Source organism: Trematomus bernacchii, unplaced genomic scaffold (genome assembly GCF_902827165.1).
Source record: "Trematomus bernacchii unplaced genomic scaffold, fTreBer1.1, whole genome shotgun sequence".
NCBI lineage: Eukaryota > Metazoa > Chordata > Actinopteri > Perciformes > Nototheniidae > Trematomus > Trematomus bernacchii.
The window spans coordinates 1,962,883-1,984,998 of record NW_022987332.1 but is presented as its reverse complement, the minus strand read 5'-3'; positions in this window follow the sequence as shown (position 1 = coordinate 1,984,998).

The following is a 22,116-nucleotide window of genomic DNA, read 5'->3' as shown; positions in this document are numbered from 1 at the left end:
ACTCCGGGTGGCAGTATACGCCGTGAAGTTGTTTGCGGCCTGCCAGTAAACCCAAAGCAGAAGAAGAAGAGGTGACGTCAGCGGCTTCATTTGACTAATCCTTCCCCAGGAACTTATTCCGGTGTGAACGCGATCTGAACTTAGTTCATGAGAACTAAAGAGTTCTCATGAACTAAGTTCTCACGAACCTTTGTGGGAAAAGTACTGCGGTGTGAATGCGCCTATTGTCACTGACAACACATTGTGGGATGCCATATCTGGCAAAGAAGCCCTTCATATGTGTGATGACAGAAAGTGCTGATGTACTGGAGAGCTATGCTACCTCAGGGTAGTTTGAATAATAGTCTATTAACAAAAGATAGTCCTTGCCATTCAGATGGAATAGATCAGTGCCCACCTTTTGCCATGGTGCAGCTGGTAGGTCTGCAGTCAGCATTGGCTCCTTTGTTTGTTTGTTTGTTTGTAGTGGTGTCTGAGACATGTGCCACATTTTCCTATCATGCTCTCAATGTCCATGTTGATGCCTGGCCAATAAACTGCTTCTCTGTCCCTCCTTTTACATTTTTCCATGCCAAGATGTCCCTCGTGGATACGATGTAGCATGTCCTGACGCATGGATTGAGGGATGACAATCCTGTTCTGTCGCAGCAGAAGGCCATTTGCCACACTCAGGTCTGCCCGTATAGGATAGAACTGTGGACAACTTCCTTTTGTCCAACCATTGAAAGTATGATAGGCCACTTTCTGTAGTGTAGGGTATTTTTCTGTCTCTTGCTCAATTTTCTGCAACATGACATCAGAAGCTGGGAGCGATGCCATCACCATGTCAACGTGTGCTTCAACATCATCACCAGCTGTGAATCTGAGACTTGTGTCAGTGCTAGGTACAGGTGCCCTAGATAAAGTATCTGCCAGTACAATGTATTTCCCTGGAGTGTATATTAACTCAAAATCATATCGCAGCAGTTTTATCATCATGCACTGGATTCATTTAGGTTTTTCTTTATGATTGAAATCAGCGGTTTGTGATCAGTCTCAGCTGTAAAGGTTGGTAAACCATAAACGTAACTGTGAAACTTTCCACACCCATACACTAGACCCAGAGTCTCCTTTTAAATTTGCGCATCGCGCATCTCAATCTCTGTCATTGTTCGTGACGCGTATGCCACCGGCTGCCATTTGTCTCCATTTGCTTGAAGGAGTACAGCTCCCAATCCATCTTTAGATGCATCTGTAGTAGGGATGTGCATCTCCATCACTGAGGCCGATGCGATGCGCATCTCGATACGTTGCCAACGATACGATACATTAACGATACATTTGAAACACCAGGCGATGCGATACGATATGATACGATTCACCCCTGTTGCGATACAGTTCGATACGATTTGATTCAACATTAGGCGATACGGGGCGATACGATGCGATTCAACACGATGCAACATAATGATACTTCAATATGGTACAACAGAGGATTTTTGTTTTATTCCTTATATGCAGCAAATCATAAATTAACAAAAAAGTGCTTTACATATTTGGTTCTCTCTACTAGTACTGCACATCCCATCATGATGTTTCTTTGTTACCTTTTTTATCTTAAAAAACTCTCCAGAGTACAGTACAATTGTATAACACCTCCCAGTTAAACAATTTAAGGATGCATTGCCCATGATTAACAATGTGCATATAACAACTACCATAGTGCTATGCCCATACAACTGCCAGCCTGATGTGCTTAACACTCATTCATAAGCTAACTCACCAGTGAGCAGAAAGCAGTGGTTTCTATATGAACAATAACAAATACAAATAACCTTTCACAAACAGGTATTTCATAACTGCTTACAATTGTAAGGAAGACATTTAAACTATTATTGGCAGTCACAGCTGTTGTAAACTAAACACCACTCTCACTGACAGAACACCTCACTGAGTGATTTAACTCATATGTCTAACTTTCAGGTTTTTCTTTTCAGCCGCAAGACCCCATGTCGCCTCTTTATGTGCGTCGCTAAGTTCCTCGTACTACTTGTGTACTTTAAAGCGGCACGGCATCGTTTACAATTTGCGAGCGATTTTTCAAGTTGACCGTCTTTCTTGAAAAATCCGAAGTCAATCAATCAATCAATCAATCAATGTTTATTTATATAGCCCAATATCACAAATGTTACATTTGTCTCAGTGGACTTCACAGTTTGTACAGAATATCAGTATGACAATACGACACCCTCTGTCCTTAGACCCTCACATCGTACAAGGAAAAACCTCCGGAGAAAACCCACAGTTTAAAGGGGAACATGGGAGAAACCTCGGGGAGAGCAACGACTCGCGATCCAGGGCTCGCGATCCAGGACTCAGGACCACAGCAACAGGATCAGCCACGACTCAGGATCCCGCCGTAGATAGACACCAAAAATAAATTTGGGGAAGCTGGGTTATTCGGAAAACATGAGAGTACACTGGTACAGACAGAGAGAAGGAAGAAGTAAGGTGTCCCCCGACAAACTAAGCCTATAGCAGCAAAACTAGGGGCTGAATCTAATCAGCCCTAACTATAAGCTTTATCAAAAAGGAAGGTCTTAAGCGTACTCTTAAAACGGATAGGCTGTCGGCCGCCCGAACACAAACTGGAAGCTGATTCCACAAAAGTGGAACTTGATAAGAAAAGGCTAGAAGGCCAGAGAGAAGAAGTGAGTTTTAAGTGTTGATTTAAAAACATATATATTTTTCTCTCTTTACAATAAATAGTTAAACTTAGAAGTTGTCTGTCTTTTCTGGAATTCTGAACCCAACACCTGTCAGCCTTCCATCTGTGCACAAACTTATCTCGTGCCCTCATTGGTCATGTGCGCGTTTGTGTGTGTTGGAGGAGGGGCTCTGTAAGGAAGTGGCAGATTTTTTCCGGTTGTGTATTTTCAAATTCTAGCACACACAAGCTGGTTTCTCCAAAATTACCTACCCCACCTTTAATAACAACCTTTCTTTTACTGTCATATAGTATTTTATACCCGTTTACTTTATTCTCTTATTTTTTTATAACTATAATGATCATATAAAGATGTGCCTTTACCTCACTGGTTGTAGAAAAAGCTTCTTATATTCGTTAGCATAGCATCTAACCAGATGCTAATAACAACAAAGTTATTGACTGTATGATCAGTATGACAGATGAACAGATCAAGGTTTCCGGGTCTGCGATACAGCGAGAACAAGCGAAACTCATCCTGAGCACACACAAACACTCACAGCCGAAGTAAAAACAATAAGTGTGGCTTGATATTGAGTAAGAAAAAGGTATATAACGCTGTGAGAATGGGTCTGCGGAGAGCATTTCTCCACGATCCCAACTCGTCTATTACCAGCGTTCAGGGAGCTCTATGCAAGTCAATGGGGACTCCCTGTTAGTTAGCCAAGGGATCCTGGTGTGTGAGGTGCTCCGCGGATTGGTCCATTTGGGCCAATCCGGTCATTTGTTGTTGATTTGGGTATTCACACGTCACAGAACCCAGGAAGCAAACAATGGAAAATGATAAATCTCCAATGAGGCGTTCTGGGGCAGCATAGAGCCAGGTATTTTCTGTGTTAGAGCGTTACTCGCTGCAGGGTGTACTTTGAGGGTTTTTGACTCTGCAGACCGTTTACATGCATAAAAACCTTCATAACACACAAGGGGATGGGTAATAACCGGAAAAGCATGACATGGGCCCTTTAAATCATCACTGTCATCTGAGTCTTCAACTGTGTGCACCTTATTCCATTTATTTTTTTCTTTGGAGAGGCACATCTTTGCATAATGATTTTGTCCTTTGCACTTTGCACACATTTTCCCATAAGCAGGACATTGTCTTGGTTTGTGTTTTTCCCCACATCTCTTGCAGCTGAACGACTGTTCGTCATCATTGTTTTTATCTCTGTATCTTTTCCACTGTTTTGCTTTAACTGACACAGCGTTCACTCCTTTGCCATGTTATGTTTTGATGGAAAAATTAGCTTATTTCTTCAATAACTTCCAGGTCATGTGACCTAATCACTAAAAATCAGTGCTGGGTTAAATAACTACACTTACTGCATAGGACACACCTATTTTTATTGCATTGTAATTCTCTATGGGAAAATTAGCATATTGCTTCAATAGAGGCCTACATGTACTGTAGGTTTTGCCCGTTACACAACTCTTTTGCAGGTTATCCGCCGGGAATCCGAGGAAACCCGACCCGGTGCAGGACTCTTCTCTGGGGCTCATCAAAGTTATTTTTTAACAGTACCTGCTTAACGCACCTCAGTCCGGACTCCGCGTCGGTCTTCACCCCAGATGACCCTCAACCACTTAAGATGATCTTTGTTATTACTTTTAAATACCGTAAGTGTAACTGAGGACCACTGCTCAGGTGTAACATTAACTTCACTAACACCATGAGAAATGAAAGACCTGGGCCCAGTAGTTCAACATTTTTAATCCCTATCTGATCGGATCAGATTTGGATTTTGGGTAGTTCAAAACCAAAAAACAGGATTAGGATCACATTGATATCCGATCAGATTAGGAAATCAAATCCAAACTTTAATCTGGATCAAATCTTCAAACGGGTAGTTCAAACCAACAACACAGGATTGGGATCATTTTGATCCCAAAAAACTGGATTATCTTGATCCCACCAGAGGGGTGGATTTCCAGTGGATTACCAGAGCAAAATGTACTGTACAATTTATTTAAAAATATGTTTCAATATAAATAAGATGGCAAAGTTTGTTTTTCGCAAATCGCAAACACAAAAAAGGCTTCCGTCCACACGCAATAGACACCGGAAAGTGTCTGTTCACACGAGACAGCTCCGTTTAGCTCCAACCGCTGGAAAAGCTGCAGTACATATGCCGAGCCTGAACGTGGAGCTGTAACTTCCTCCACAAAAGGAGGGAAGAAGCATGGTTGTCATGGTTGCCCTTCTGTTTATTTTCCGCGGTGGGGGCCGAGGGAACCGGGCAGAGTTTTTCGCCGGTCAACGTGTGTTAAAGTTTCAAGCTTCCGGACAAAATTATAAAAGTGCCGGTCAAAGGTCTTCTTTGTTATTTATTGAGCTTTAAAACAAATGAATAACCACTCTATATAATAATATAATAATAAAATACACGGAGCCTCTCTCTTTCCTCCCTCTCTTCTGACAGTGTCAGTGTCTGTCTCATGCAGCAGCTGATCCAGTAATGAGTGACCCGGCCGACAGTAAAAATAAACATATTTATAACTAGTTTAGTTTTTTGAGAGGTAATTAAAATAGCTAAGGGTGATGATCTGACTTGAAGTGTGTGTTTTGCTCCGTTCACCGCTGCATCACAGCGGGAGGAGCTGCAGGTGAGCAGAGCTGCGTGTCTCCATCCTGTCACCTTCACTCGCGTTTATGTCCATATCGAGAGAAAGATAAAATAAATCTGAATTCAGTGTGCAGTTTACTTTGACTGAGCAGCAGAGGTGGGGAGAGGCGGGGCTATCATTATCAGAAAATGATCGTATAGGGGCGATTACACGGAGCCGTTTGACCCCCCAGAGCGCTCCGTTTCCAGATCTATCCACCTTGGGACCCGTTATCGTTTGCGGGGTCCGTTTCTATCGTTTTGTTACGGCCTCGTGTAAATTAAAGGGCTATACGCAAGAGAAACTATGCGGATACAACCCGTTTCGTCCTTGTGGGGCCGCAGCCTGAGACGAGGGAACACGTAGTGGTAAAATGCTAACTCACTTCCGGGTTTTAGGACTCGTCGCTACACCACACTACTGTGTCATTTCATTTAATTTCAAACCTTTATTTAACCAGATGGTCCCATTAGGGGCGTTCACACCAAGTACTTTTCCCACAGTAGTTCATGAGAACTTTAGTTCATGAGAGCTCTTTTAGTTCTGATGAACTAAAGCAGATCGCGTTCACACCAAAATGAGTTCCTGGGGGTGGATTAGGCAAATGAGCCGCTGACGTCACTTCTTCTTCTTCTGCTTTGGGTTTACTGGCAGGCCGCAAACAACTTCACGGCAAGTACAGTAGGTGGCGGTATGCACCTTAAAGTTGCAATTCGCCAAAAAACCGAGAGAAGAAGAAGAAAAAAAACTTCCGCTTCCACTGTATGCTTCTGTTTACCTTCCGACCTCAGACACGGTATGGAGTTGACGTTTTGATGGTCGTGTTATACAGCTTCGTAACGGAGTTATTTAAGCCAATAACTCAGCCACAAATACAAATGCAGATCGACCATTCAAATGCAATAGAAATGCTGAGTCGGAGGCGAAGGCGGTTAAGAAGCCTTAACAAAAGGATTGGACGACGAAAGCACACGCTATGGACATGTTTCGCCGTAGGACAGCTGAGGATGATGGCCGTTATCACGCCCAAAGAACAGCAATGGTACGTTCATTAAATCACATTAATACTATCTAATGTAGGATTTATGGAGTTATGTAGGGCAAATTTGTGTCTTTGTATGTGTTCCAGATATGCGAATACTACGGAACGCGTCGTGTCCCGCGCTCTCTCTGGGTGAACAATAGAACATCGGCCTGGTGGGAGAAGGTGCCAACGTACACCAATGTGCAGTGGATCAAAGATTTCCGAATGTCCAAGGGCTCTTTTCAACTCCTCTGTATTCGCCTGGAAGCAACGTTGTGGAGAGGCATCTGAACAGCATGGAAATTGTAAATTGACAATAAAGCTGATCTTTTGTACAGTGCATTTGGTTCTCTTTTATTTACCACAGTCAACAGACACAATTACAATAGTGCAGACACACCTTAGTGCAAAGATTAAATGTCAGTATCAAAACAGTACTCATACTGTATATTTGTATATTAATATGAGTATATTATTATGTTAAATGTGTGTTAAAGACAATGGGATGAGGTTGAAAGCTCTTTAAAAAGCTTTTGTATACCATCTTTACTGTGATAAATACATACATGTTAAGCATACACACCTGAAGAACTACGTTACACACACACAGGTTAGTCTGTGTACCGCTGCACTGCTGCTGGTTTAAACAAAGACAGTCATGATGCTAGTGCCGTGCATGTAGGTTCTCTTTTATTTATCAGCAGCAGATCAATAAGTGTCAGTAGTATCAAAACAATATAATAACAGTGGCAATATATATATATATATATATATATATATATATATATATACATGGGCGTAATTTCCACTGGGGACAGGGGGGACATGTCCCCCCCACTTTTCAAAATCCCATTTGTGTCCCCCCCACTTTTTAAATGTGTTTATTATAATTTTTTTACGCAAGCGGTCATCGTCAAGGAGGAGCGTCTGTGTGTGTGTGGCACGAGCGCATCTTGTGAGAGAGAGATAGAAAGAGAGAGAGAGGGGGTTGTTGTTAGCATTTGGTGCTAGCTCGGAGCTAACGGAGATTAGTAGCTGTTTCAACAATAAGGAGAGGGAGAGCTCTTTCCTGTCGGACTTTGAGAGACTGAGAGAGAGACAGACAAATATATAGAGAGAGAGAGAGTTCCGTGGGTTGTTGTTAGCATCTGGTGCTAGCCCGGAGCTAACGGAGATTAGTAGCTGTTTCAACAATAAGGAGAGGGAGAGCTCTTTCCTGTCGGACTTTGAGAGAGTGAGAGAGAGACAGACAAATATATAGAGAGAGAGAGACAGAGAGAGAGACTGAGAGAGAGACTGAGAGAGTTACGTGGGTTGTTGTTAGCATCTGGTGCTAGCCCAGAGCTAACGGAGATTAGAAGCTGTTTCAACAATAAGGAGAGGGAGAGCTCTCTCCTGTCGTAAAACAGGTTCACATGGATAGGATACTAGATAAGTGTGCACACTCATTATATACACTACACATTTTTCTTGGATTTGTTAACACTATAGTCCCTAATATATTTGAAAGGCAGGAAATTGAATTAAATCGAGAATGTTTCATTGCGGAGGACCCCCTGTTTTGTGTCTCCCCCACTTCTCAAACCAAAGTTACACCCTTGTATATATATATAATAACAATAGGTAGGCTCAGCAGCAGACACACCTTAGTGCAAAGTTAGGTGTCAGTATTAATAACAGTGGCATATATATATAATCACAATAATACAAAATTAACTGTCCCAGGTGTAGGCAATTTGGGGTGAAGTGTCTTGCCCAGGGACACAACGACATCCTGACTGCAGTGGGGTTTGAACCTGTGCTCCCCTGATCTGAACACCAACGCACCAGACCACTGCACCACACGCCTCCCAACAAGTCATTGTACAGTTTATCAACGACGACGACAAGTTTTTCTTAATTTTTGTATTGAAGGCCTGTTGGATTTAATCAGCTCGCTTAGCACTGCCAGAAGCCCAGCCTGAAAGGTATTTTGTTGCTGGTCGTCCGATTCCTGGGCCTTGTGTGAATGCAGCAGCCGTTCGTCGTGCATCTCCTTGGCACGCAGGTCCTCATTCTCCTTGTTGACCATGGCACGGCGGTCCATCGCCATGATGGTGTCAAGGAAGCTGTCATCGCGTGCCCACTTTCCTAAGGTGAAATATGCAAGATACAAGATCAGTTTAATCGCAACAACGAGACAACATTGTCCAACATTGGACATGGTGCAGGCAGGGACAGTGTACAAAATGCAGGTGTAAAGTAGAAGATAAGATAGATAGATCGGATCAAATAATATCAAATAAAGAATAAATATCAAAGTGCCCTTATTTATTGTTTTGTGCTTAATGTATGCTTGAACTTTGTTTTATAGGGATTAGTGGACATCAGTTAGATGTGTAACCTTCTTTCAAGGCCAGAGTAGTTACAGTGTAAGTGGATTGACATCTAACATAACATGGCTGAGTACAATTATAATAATAATAATTATAACAATCAATAAAAAAAAGGAAAAATAAATAGAATTTCAATTACATTTCTACTACTCTAAAATATTAGAACATCAGTCTTTGTGGCATGCAGGTAATCAACTGTTTAAGCTTTTACCATTAACATGTAGAATGAATGTTGCAAATGACTTGAAATTATAGCAACTGCAATGTATTGTTAGAGGTAACAATACAGAGGTAGCATTATGTCCAGCTAGCATGCTAATTGCTAACGTTATATTATCGTTTTATCCCGGAGGGGAAAACTAGTTTCTAATCCTGAGAGAAACACCTTGCCTGAAACACACGATTAGTGCCATGAGTTAGTGAAGCAAATTACAGAACATTGCACACTTATTCACAAGTCAAAACGTGTTCATAGCGGGCATGGCTGAGAATACCTAGCTAGCTAGATGTTGTTAGCCAGCTTGGACCTATGATAGCAAGTTCCAGCATGGCTAGCTCGATCTACTGAGCAAATAAAAGCACATCTAAGACCAGTATTGTGCAGATTAAAACAGTGCAGTGCATGTATTTTATTTTACCTTCGTAGTCGTCCCGACATGACTTTGCCAGGTCTGCTAACTTTGCTGAGCCACGGAAACTGCATTCAGTAGAAGCTTCTGAATGCGGCGCTTCGCGTCCTCCGAGTAAATCGCCAGAAGCGCCGACACATCCTCATCACTCCACCGCTCCGATGATTTATTTAGTGTTGCTATAATAACTGCTTTCACAAAAGTAATCTCTTCTGTGCGCTGGCCGAAGCGAGCAAATACAATGGCCGCTTAGAAAAAAAAATTCAGAGTCAAGCGGGCGTGGTTTGCATTTGTTAGAAATTAAAATCAATGTTAAACAGCATAATTCAGTCTAAAACATATCGTCAGTTTAAAGCTGTTTTATTGTGGAAAAGCCCGGAAGTTCTCAGGAAATCAATGCCAAGCTTTTATTCTGAAAAATCCTTTATCCGGTTAGCTTGTGACTAATGTTGCGTTTTCTGAATGTAAAGTGAAAATGACTTGGAGTGTTACACACAAACGTACGGACTTTAACACTACATCGATAGACGTTAAGATATTATTACTGCTGAATATTAAATGAAGGTCTAGTTGATCGTAGTGTTTACAGATACGTGAGAAGCTATGACGTCAGAGGGAATTTCCGTAAAATAAGAACTGTGCCGGAGCGGAACCACTAGGACTTCTAAACTAAGTATTACAGCTGTTTATAAGGTATTAAATAGAAAGTCATGACAGAGATAATGAGGAGAAAATGCTTAAGGAAGTAGGCAGAGAATATCAATGTCGAAATCATCTGTGCTCTCGCGATATCGAACCGGCAAATGAGTAGGGGGCCACCCACTATTTGCACAGCGGGGGACAACGAGACGTGGATAAAAAGGCAGGACGAAAGATAACTCACGCTCTTCCCTTCGCTGCAGCCTCCCTCAAGACAACACCGGCTTTGTCTCTCCATTCACCATGCTTGTTCTTTCACCACGTTACTTAATTAAACTACCCATTTGAACCTTTTCAGAGACTCCATTAGTCTCGTTATTTTAAGTTTCTTTCCTGGGAGCGAGAAGATCACAAATTATCAACATTTGGTGACCCAGACATGTGATCTCGACACTGGGAGAGAAACCGCTAGTTTCGACGGAGATTTTGGCGAACCAAAAGACACACAAAGGGCCCATATGCGAACGGTAAGGAGAAGCCAGTTATATCAAATTCTTCAATAGCTTATATAGAACCATTTAGATTTGTGTGTTTTGCGGCGAGCAGGACATCCTGAGAACAGCTGTTAATTTAATGTTAAATATAAATTTAAACCAAACCACGTGGCGTTGTTTTAGAGCAAGCAGGGTGAGTCTATTTTCCTTTCTTTGATTCATTAACCTGTTCCACTCTGAGCCTGTTTTTCAGGTCTCAGGCTCGAAAATGACATTCCCAGAACAAATGACCATATCTTCCCTTCTAAAAGGGTTAAATTAATAATCTTTTCTCAAAGTAATGATAAACCTGTGAGTTGGATGTAGAAGTGTCAGAATCAATATAAATGTTTTTTATTTTAAAGAAAATTCAGATTTTACATAGTAAAAAACTGTAAATTATAGTGTCCGTCCAAAAATTATTTTTTACAGATAGTGAAAACTACCCTTGGATGATGGGTTAGTAGACTAAAAGCTTTAGGAATCCAAAGTACAACATATAATAAGTACCCTGTATCAAGATTGATGCAAAACAAGTGAAATTTGACCTTTTTAGAGAGATTTAGCCAAAAACTGGGCCATCTGGGGTCATTTGGGTGGATTTGACCTATCTCTGGCCCCCCTTGCTCGATCTGGTTGGTTGACATACCCTTGTGACCGTTAGAGCCAATAGAATCGAAGGAGGATACCTACATAGACACACATTGTAAAGAAAAAATGTTGCCGCTTCGCGTGTGGAAAGCGAAACTAAACTGGAGGAATGTCTCCTTCTGGAGTTTGGAAACTAAAACGCAGTTGTATTGCTTATGGATTATCAGAAATAATTTCAAAGAAGGCACAGACACATAGGATGAACCTATGGATTAACTGCAGCATCGTTTTTTTATCGTTTTAATGCCATTGAAGACCACTTTTGACCAAGGTAAGCCATATTTATATGTTTAGCTTCTTGGCTCCACATGTGATGATGTACGCTTTCGTTGATAGCGTCGCGAATGTTTATCACTGAGTGTTGAGGTGGGCACCGTTAGATTCAGTGTCTCCAGGACACCAAAAAATAGTGTTTGGTTGTGCATCTAGGATAAGTAATAAGGGAGTTCTGAGTGAGTTTATGTGCCTTAGTCGGTCCCGTTTTTTCGATCGAGGCTAATTCAGAGGCTGAGTGCTAGCATTGTGGGTTTTTTTTGAAAAAAAAATTAAAAAGATCAGTTAGCTGAGTTTCTTCCCGTTACATGGATATAACACATTCATAGTTTTATTCAATATTAAGATTCCTTAGACGTTGTTTCCTGCAAATGACGCGTTTATCCGCCCGGTACCGGGGGGAAGGCGTGAAACAGGTTAACCAACTGCATGTTTTTTTAAACCAACTGCATGATTATAATGTGTGTGTTTTCCAAGCCGGATATATTAATGTGCTTTTAAGCCGGTATTTATATAATCTTTAAAAAAATAAATAAATAAATAAAAAAAAAAAAAAAAAAAAATCCCAGATATTGAAGTTAAGTTCGGATGACATAGGATATTTGTTATCAGGAGCGAAGGTACTATTCAGTGGATTAGTGATTCATCTTTGATACATTTAAGGACTATATCCAACTACTTATTATATTGTGTTTGACGACTTATAGATGGACTCTTGTCGTTTTGTATATTCTCAAGACAGATGGTATCTTCTTGACAGAGAAATAGATGGTATCTTTTCTCGTTATTAGCAAGTTAAAGATGGAATCTTCTTGTTAAAGAGAGTTGATGGCATCGTCTCGTTTTTAGTCTCAAGATCAGATGGAATCGTCTTGTTTCATTGTCCCAAATAAGTGAGATGGTCTCTTGTTTAATTGGTGATAAGAGTCTGTGGAAGTCTGAAGTATACTCTTTAATCATTGCGTGTGCATTACGGAAAGAAATGCGGCATTCGTGCGTTAGATAGACGATATTCTTTTAATAGTGTTTGACTGGCTTCCCATTTGGTCGCATAATAGCGTGAGAGTTGCTCAGACGACCATAGACTAAATAGTTTTGATGGTCTCTAACTATTTTGTATTAACTTGTTTAAATTGTATAGCATATTGAGAGCGTCGTGCTGATATACTGCTCTGAAGTTTAGCCTGGAATGAGGTCTCCTTGTTGAGATCAACACCTCCAGGATTTCAACGCATCAGAGACAGCCATTCTTCTTGCAAAAAACTCTTTGTTCTGCAGGTCAGCATTTGAAATCAGTTGCCATCTTGTTTTGACCTCATGTTGACAAACAATGACATGGCAGTCGCCATTCTGTGAAATGCTAATTCAGAGGACCAGTTGTTGTCTTTTTGAAATCCATTCAGTTTCACTCACATGAGGCTAATTCAATATTCATGACCTCCATAGTGTGTAGAAAAAAAAATCATTCTTGAGTCAAAGTTGGAATTAGATATTCCATTTTGCTGAATCAGGTTATCTATACCGTTGGAGTTTGGTTTTTGAAGAAAAAGATTATTGTATTTTCTAAAAAGCTCAAATCTGATTTTTGAAATATTAGTCCTTGCAAAGGAGTTTTACCTGCTTATGCTTATACTGTGCGATGTGGTTTGGCTGTTTTATGCTTTGTCGATTAATCCTAAAAATTGTGTGTGCTGATGGCTGTTTTATGCTTTGTCCATTAATCCTAAAAATTGTGATTGCAAGTGTATTCGCTGGTTTAAGTTTGACTGTTTAATCATAAAGTGAATTTCTTTCCCATATCAAAAGTAGTTTTTAAGAAAATAAGCTTCTTGTTAAAAAGAAGTCCGTTTCTAGAAAAATTTAAAAGGGGGGGAAACAAAGCTGAAAAATTACAACAGCGCACTCTGCTGGTTGTACAAAATTGTGCACAAGAAATAGGGGTAAAAGGACAAACGTATAAATACAACACCAATTGATTATAATTATGCTAAGGTTTACTTTCAAGTATTATAGATGAACGCGTACTTCATCACACATAGATAGAATCACAGGTGGTTCCTGATATTAAGATAAGAAACCTTACATAAGTCTTTCAACCTAGACTGTAGAATACCTAAACACCACACAATTGAAGTAAAAACATAGTTTATGACATTAGCATAATTTCATGCACTTTGGAATACACTATACACAGTAAAGCCAGATTTTTACGAGATTTCTATTTGCATATTTCAAAGCCAAGCCAAAAAAAAAAAAAAAAAAATTAAAATTAAAAAAAAAAAAAAAAAATTAAAAACGTTTTTGCATATTTTTATATTTCTGTATTAATCTTAAAAAAAAAAAAAAAAAAAAATCCCAGATATTGAAGTTAGGTTCGGATGACATAGGATATTTGTTATCAGGAGCGAAGGTACTATTCAGAAGATTAGTGATTCACCTTTGATACATTTAATAACTATATCCAACTACTTAAGCAATATGTCGCCAAAATACACTAAGTTAGGAGCACCCGCAGAGCCAGGGTCAACTGCAGACATCAAGGCAAAGGTACATGTCAGATCAGATGCCACAACACATGCATCAGACAGACAAAATAACTGGAAACAGATACAGGAATTGTTTGATCAATGGCAAACAAGAGGGTTGATTCCACCAGATGATCAACCTGGACCAACAAAAGCCCATAGAAGAGCAGTACTCGACTATGAACAGGAACAATGCCTACAACAGCTAAATGTATGGAGGGAAGCTGAACAAAGGTTTATAAGAGTTACAAGTCTAATACTCCATCTGGAATATGCCAGCCTATTGACAGACAGCATAAATGTGGTCCAAGTAGCAGACCTACCAGTGAGGGAAGACATAGCAGAAAAAACTAAAGACGCTCAAGTTATCCAAACTCCAAAGCTGTATCTAAGCCTGGCCGAAGTCCCTCCTCCCTCCCCAAATGTTGGATTTATAGAAGCATTGCAGTTCAATGGAGTCTCCACGGACAAAAGTGTCAAAGAATTGGAGTATGAAGTAAGAGTGCTAACCAGCAAATCCAAACAGCTGATGGAAGAGAACATACGATTAGAAGAAATCACAGAAGAAAGACGACGAGAAAGACAAACACAAAAGACAGAGCGGGAAGCGCTACAGATAAGACTTTTGAAGATGCAAGTAGCTGAGAAAGACATTGAGGCTTGTAGGAAGAAGACAAGGAGAAGGGAGGAGAAGCTTTCAGAGATAGCCATAGAACCAGAGAAGGCAGGGCGAACACCTCTAACAGTTCAAACTCAGGAAGAACCAGAGAATCAAATGCAGAACCAACAAAGCGGAGGAGGAAGTTTCAGAGGAAGACGTTTCCAGAATGGTGGCTGCTACACATGTGGTCAGACGTCACATTGGTCCAATGCATGTCCCACACAACTCCAGCAACAGCAAGCACCTGTGTATCTTCCTACCCAAGTACAGCCACAAGCACCACAGTATCTTCAACAGCAAACACCTGCATATCTGCCTACCCAAGTACAGCCGCAAGCACAGGTATACCCTCCCATACAACGAAGGGGCAGAGGAGGACGTTTTCAATCAACAGAAAGAGGTTCCCAAAGTGAAGGATGCTTCAAATGTGGTCAGCTGACACATTGGTCCAGAGAGTGTCCGCAGAACATTGCATCAAACAACGGCCCTCCACAAAGTTACCCCAGGGGAGGTTTCCATGACTATAACAGAGGCAGGGGGTCTCAGGGATGGCAAAGAAGAATAGTATTTCCAAACATGAATGTTATTTAACAATAGTGAGTAGCATATTGCATTTAAATATAAATCATCCACAGATTAGTATAAGAAGATTAAAACATAGTAGAACATTTAGCAGACTATTTTTGTAATTATGAGAAGGAAAGAGATTACGAGTGATGTTGTTCCCCCACACAGAAAACTATTGTGCCCACACAGCTAGAGAGGTCAAGACAATGGTTTTCGCCCAAAAGATGAAGATGAAAGCCTAGTCCTCGCCCAAGACGGAGGGTCCTTACCAAGTCCTCCTGTTTAAATCGACTGCAGTTCAAGGGGCAGTACAGGCTACACCTGATGTGCAGCTGCTAAAAAAAAAAAAAAACAGAAACTCGATTCTGCTGTGGTGAAGTCTGGCTACAAAGGGAGGTGTTTCAATAAGATCGCTTGTCTCAAACCAGTGAAGAAGTCAACAAGAACCCAGCAGAACTAGAGAGTGACTGTTAGCGGGAGAACAGTGACAGAGTGACAGAAACTGGCACAACATTTACCAGCCACCATAGATAGACCCCGTCAGAAGACCGGGGCTGTGTTTAAAGGGGAACTTCATTTATTAAGTTGAGGTATATATGGAGTCAGATTACATTCTCTCATAAACACATTTTTATAATAGGTCTGAAGTTTCTGATTTAAGGCATGAGCTGCCAACTAAATAACATAACACTGAGCTTGGATGAAGAAGTTGTAGGGTTTTTTACAACAGTTTCAAGAATCAGTCTTCATTTATTTATGTTCAAGTTAATTTGTTGATTTATAAAGTAGTGCATAAAGCAATATCTATTTTTAAGTGAGGGACATCAGCCCTTCATGTTCTTCTGCGTGCAACCCTCTGTGAGAGTAGTTCGTATTTCCCACTAGTTTAAAGACATATTATTCTGTCATGATTTGTTTGTTTAACAGTGTCAGCCAATCTCTAATACTAGAGCTATTAAGACGTATTAGCAACACCAGTGTGGTTTTTTCGCAGCAACACTGATACATAGTACCATGACAAAAGCCATTATTGAACTAACAAGAAGTAAACTATATTGTTGTACTAATGACAGATTTTTTTAGTCAATGTGCATTTATACCATTGGAAGACGATACATCACACAACATCTTTGTACGCCTTGTGGGTACACAGAGGATTTATATGTGTTTGCTACGACGTTATGGGTTTTCCATGTCCTATTCATAATAGAGTAATCATTGCGATATTAATTGAGCATTTTATGCTCAAAGGAGGGAAGGTCATGATTAGTCAGATAATGGATTTCGGTAACGTTGTAGTTGATAAATACTAACATGCTGTCAACAATAGGTCGCATAACAACAAAAGGTATACCAAAGCTTGGGCCTCCTCCAAGGAGGGAGTGGTCCAGTTTTAGATATTAGACAAATAGAAGTGGATGAATATGTCAGAGCTCTGAGTAATATTTTCCAAGTTTTTGTCTACACAGGCTAGGAAAGACTGCACAGATACCAGACGAGACATCAGAAGAGACTCCTGTTCGGCCAGGTGATTGGGTGAGGGTGAAAGTTCCCAAAACACAGTGGGCTGATCCCCGGTGGTCGGAACCGTGACAAGTTGTAAAGAACTTCCCACGCGCTCCGGTTTAAAGGTAAAGAAAAAGGAGCAAATTGACACCACCTCACACATTGTCACCCTTCACTGGCAACTTCCAGAAAAGTTATTGGAAGCTAGGACTGATTTGGCAGAGCTGGAACAAAAACAATAAATAGAAATACGATTAAGATCAACAGCTCAAGAGACGAATTGTCTTTAGATTTTTATAGATTGTACACTAAAGTGAAAACCTATTTTGTTTTTTCACCTGAAAAAGAGTCCAACGTTTTGTTTCCATTTTCGTATACGTTATTTTTGTACTCATTTACATTTTATAACTGACACAACCATGGATAAAATGTCAAGAACAAAGCCAAAGCAATTATGGGGTCCCCTAGGGATAAGAGTCAGAATAGCATTGTTGATTGTGCTCATTACACTTGGCACCTTTCTGGTTGGATGGGGAGTACAATATCATGAAAGACATGGATCCATTAGTTCACTCGTAGAAAATGCCCACATCACTAACAAAACACCAGCTGTGTTTCAGAGACTTTCACTTATCCCCAGAGCCAAAAGATCAGTTGAGCAACAAGAGGAGGAGTTAGAAATACTCGTTCCCAAAGATGAGGAGGTTACAATCAAGATCATTCACCCCCCCTATATGCAGTTCTTGTATCAAATGATGAGATGGGTTTAAGTGATGGGAATTTACAATTTAGGGGAATCTCCAAATACACTGGATCCATGTTTTAGTCTGTACCAGAAACACCCCCGTTAAGACTATGGACAACTGACTGGTGACCTGAGCACAATTATTGAAAAGTTATTACAGTAGAAACAGGGTACTAACCCACAAGGACAACTGTATGTACAAGCTCTATGAACAAAATTCCCCAACAGATTGTGGCGACTGTGCACAGATGTATCCAGTCACAAAAGTTACTATTGTTCTAAGTAATAGTGAGATTTAACATATTGGAGAATATATGGAGACGTCCTTTTATAGTGTGTGAAACATGTGGTGCTTGAAACATGTAAGTATTTCAATTTATAGAAGAAAATGGTTTCCTGAAAGAGTTATTTGGAGTAGATGTGTTACAGTGGGAGAAAAAACAATGTTTAGAGATATAGTACATTTATTAGTAGACATTAATTGTGTTTAGATGGCATTTAACATTTAAAACAGATAGTATGATTAGAAGATAGAGTGGAGAAGGTTAGATTTACTTTACCTCAGTGTGTTAGAATTTCTATAGGTAATGCGTCCCGAGACCTGGACTCTCTCTCTCTCTCTGCCTGTCAGACTGCTACGACCCCTATCAGACAAAAGACCTCACTACAGGAGACTCCTCCTCCTCCTCCTCCTCCATCGAACAGACAGAGAACCAGAGCTGAACCAACAACGACAAGACTGCATCCAGAACCTTCTCCACCTGCGGCATCCAGAACCAGAACAGCATGCTGACATAAAGAGGCATACTCTCATCAGTCCCTAACCCAGGACATGAAGTTCCAAGCTGAGCCACGAGATTTGGCACAAGAGCAGAGTGTGGGACATGAAAGCAGAATACGCCCTCCATACAACAGCGAAGAGACTGTAAAGAAGGAGATGAAATGCAAAGCAGTTGGGCCACTGAAAAGAGTACCAGCGAAAGGATTTAAGAGCTGATGGACTGAGGAGAAGACGGAACCAGAGGAGTTGGCATGGTCTAACAGAATGTGAGGGGGTCGTGGCTTGAGACAACAAGAGGAGGAGAAAAGGAAAACGGGAGTGAGTGAGTTTATACATAAACACACTTATTCACAAACAAACTTGAATTGACTTGATAAATACGTAAAGACAAAAAGATTTATTAGCCATGAATTAATAAATTGGTAAATTAAAATAGTAAATAGGAAACTTAAAGTAAAATGAGGAAATAATCCTAAAACACACTGAGGGTACTGTGAGATAAAGGGGTAGACATGATGGAAATATTCACCACACTTTACACTTTAAGCAGTGAGTGTTGTGGGACTTAGGAGTAGAACATATTTTTCAATCTTTCCATCATGTAAACGAATTATTCCCTAAAAGATTTTATTCATGGGTGAATTTGGTAGAGATCTAATGTGTTACAATATTGATCTACAGCTAAAGGGATAGTTTTAGTGACCACTCTATAAGAACAGACAAATCTGTGTTAGTTGGACAATGTTAAAGGGAGAGCTAATACCAAGCCAAATATAGTATCCCAATCTAAAGTATTGTTTTCGCCATTGTAGCATAGTTATTACCATAGGAGAACTGTTAAGGTGGAAATAACATTTGTTTGTCCAAGATGTAGAGTTTTAAAGGACACTGGGCAAAGAGCGATTGCAAATTTAATTTTGGAAAAAGCAATATAATTGGGAGTAATACATGCGGGGCCTTGGATCACTCATTGCAATGATGCATATTTTTGACAACCCATATCGTTTAGAGAGAAGGGGTCACTCAACCCACCCAGCAGTTGTTTTAAATCTTACTTGTAGCTTCACAGGGAGCGCACGGCACCAAATTATGAGTTTAAAAGACAAGCGCCACCACCTCCTGATGGTCATCCATTTAATCAGGGATGACCTGAAATTTAGAGATGTTATTTAAAGTAGAAACATATCCGCCATAAGTGAAAATTCCTAAATTGAACTACAAACCATGGATGAAATAACTACTGTTTTTAAAATCCTTGATAGAGGAGGGAGTAACTGTTACATGCTCGGACACCCAAGGTTCCACACACTGTTAAAGGGGTTAGCATAGTTCTTTAAACAGACTAGAATTGAAGATAAATTAGTGAAATGAGTTATTGATATTCCACCGGTTTTCACACCATTTAAGGAACTTTATCACTGCATTAGAACGGACCACCCAAAGGTACTGAAGTAGGAACCATAAGTGATGAAATTCTCCAATTGTTGTAACTGACCAAAATCTTCTCCCAGAAATGACTGTCTGAAATGCCGTATCCCAGAGTAGATGTTTGATGGTGTCATGGAACTAAACCCTTGTATGCAGTCTTGCTACAGGATTAGACTGGGACCTGTGCACTTGTACAGCCAGTGATGTTTTATATGCAGTACCAATGACAGTGGGGCAGTTAATCAACATGGCGAAACGCCCCAAAACCAGTAGGGCTAAGAGACCAGTCAAAGGAGGGAGTTTAGGCTCGACAGTGTACAAGGATAGCATAGGGGTGCCCAGGGGAGTGCTAGATGTTGGAGTTGCATTCCATGTACCCGCACCCTAACGTACCGATTGATCACCACGGCCTTTTCTAGAGAACATATTACTTTCATACTTTAAAAAGTATGAAAGGGGGGAGGGTACATTTCTCATAAGGGAACAGTTTCAATTGCTAGCAGAACAAGACGACTCAACCCATATACAGATATTGATGAAAATGAAGACAGTGTGTAAATGATGTTAAATGATATGGATGATAAATGATGAGATTGTTCAAAGAATGTCCAAATCATGTGATATTTCAAATGATGAAATATATTTCAAATGATGAAATCATTAGAATGAAGAACCAGCTACAAAGTGGTATTACTTTGCACTATTCAAAAAAGGTTTCTAACTTTTATGTTTTATACTGTTATTAGTGATGCAATTTTTAAATAGTATGTTTTTATACTTTGTAAAACAAGTGCTTTAACACTGAATGTGGTATGGGAACGGTTTCTGTGAAAGGAGGGAGTAAGAAATGTTCTAATACCACAAGTTGCTGCTATTTTAAAAAGTGATATTGAATGTTAAAACTAAAAGTTATGCACAAGGGAAAACTTTTACACCAGAAGACCAACCAATGTATTGTTTGTATTTTTGATGACGGTTATTTGAACCATTCCATTTTGATAGTATGTTTTTGATATGAGTTATGTACTATGCAAAGTTCAGATGAAGAACTCATTGATTTCAGTATTGTGTTCACACCTTAAAAGGTGTGAAAGGAGGGATTGTTAGAAATTAAAATTCAATGTTTTATGGCATGATTTAGTCTTAAACATACCGTCAGTTTAAAAGCAGTCAGATGAAGAACTTATTACTTTTAGTATTGTGTTCACACCTTAACCTGTTTCACGCCTTCCCCCCGGTACCGGGCGGATAAACGCGTCATTTGCAGGAAACAACGTCTAAGGAATCTTAATATTGAATAAAACTATGAATGTGTTATATCCATGTAACGGGAAGAAACTCAGCTAACTGATCTTTTTAATTTTTTTTTTCAAAAAAACCCCACAATGCCAGCACTCAGCCTCTGAATTAGCCTCGATCGAAAAAAACGGGACCGACTAAGGCACATAAACTCACTCAGAACTCCCTTATTACTTATCCTAGATGCACAACCAAACACTATTTTTTGGTGTCCTGGAGACACTGAATCTAACGGTGCCCACCTCAACACTCAGTGATAAACATTCGCGACGCTATCAACGAAAGCGTACATCATCACATGTGGAGCCAAGAAGCTAAACATATAAATATGGCTCACCTTGGTCAAAAGTGGTCTTCAATGGCATTAAAACGATAAAAAAACGATGCTGCAGTTAATCCATAGGTTCATCCTATGTGTCTGTGCCTTCTTTGAAATTATTTCTGATAATCCATAAGCAATACAACTGCGTTTTAGTTTCCAAACTCCAGAAGGAGACATTCCTCCAGTTTAGTTTCGCTTTCCACACGCGAAGCGGCAACATTTTTTCTTTATAATGTATGTGTATGTGAGTCTCCTCCTTCGATTCTATTGGCTCTAACGGTCACAAGGGTATGTCAACCAACCAGATCGAGCAAGGGGGGCCAGAGATAGGTCAAATCCACCCAAATGACCCCAGATGGCCCAGTTTTTGGCTAAATCTCTCTAAAAAGGTCAAATTTCACTTGTTTTGCATCAATCTTGATACAGGGTACTTATTATATGTTGTACTTTGGATTCCTAAAGCTTTTAGTCTACTAACCCATCATCCAAGGGTAGTTTTCACTATCTGTAAAAAATAATTTTTGGACGGACACTATAATTTACAGTTTTTTACTATGTAAAATCAGAATTTTCTTTAAAATAAAAAACATTTATATTGATTCTGACACTTCTACATCCAACTCACAGGTTTATCATTACTTTGAGAAAAGATTATTAATTTAACCCTTTTAGAAGGGAAGATATGGTCATTTGTTCTGGGAATGTCATTTTCGAGCCTGAGACCTGAAAAACAGGCTCAGAGTAGAACAGGTTAAATGGTGTGAAAGGAGGGATTGTTAGAAATTAAAATCAATGTTAAACAGCATAATTC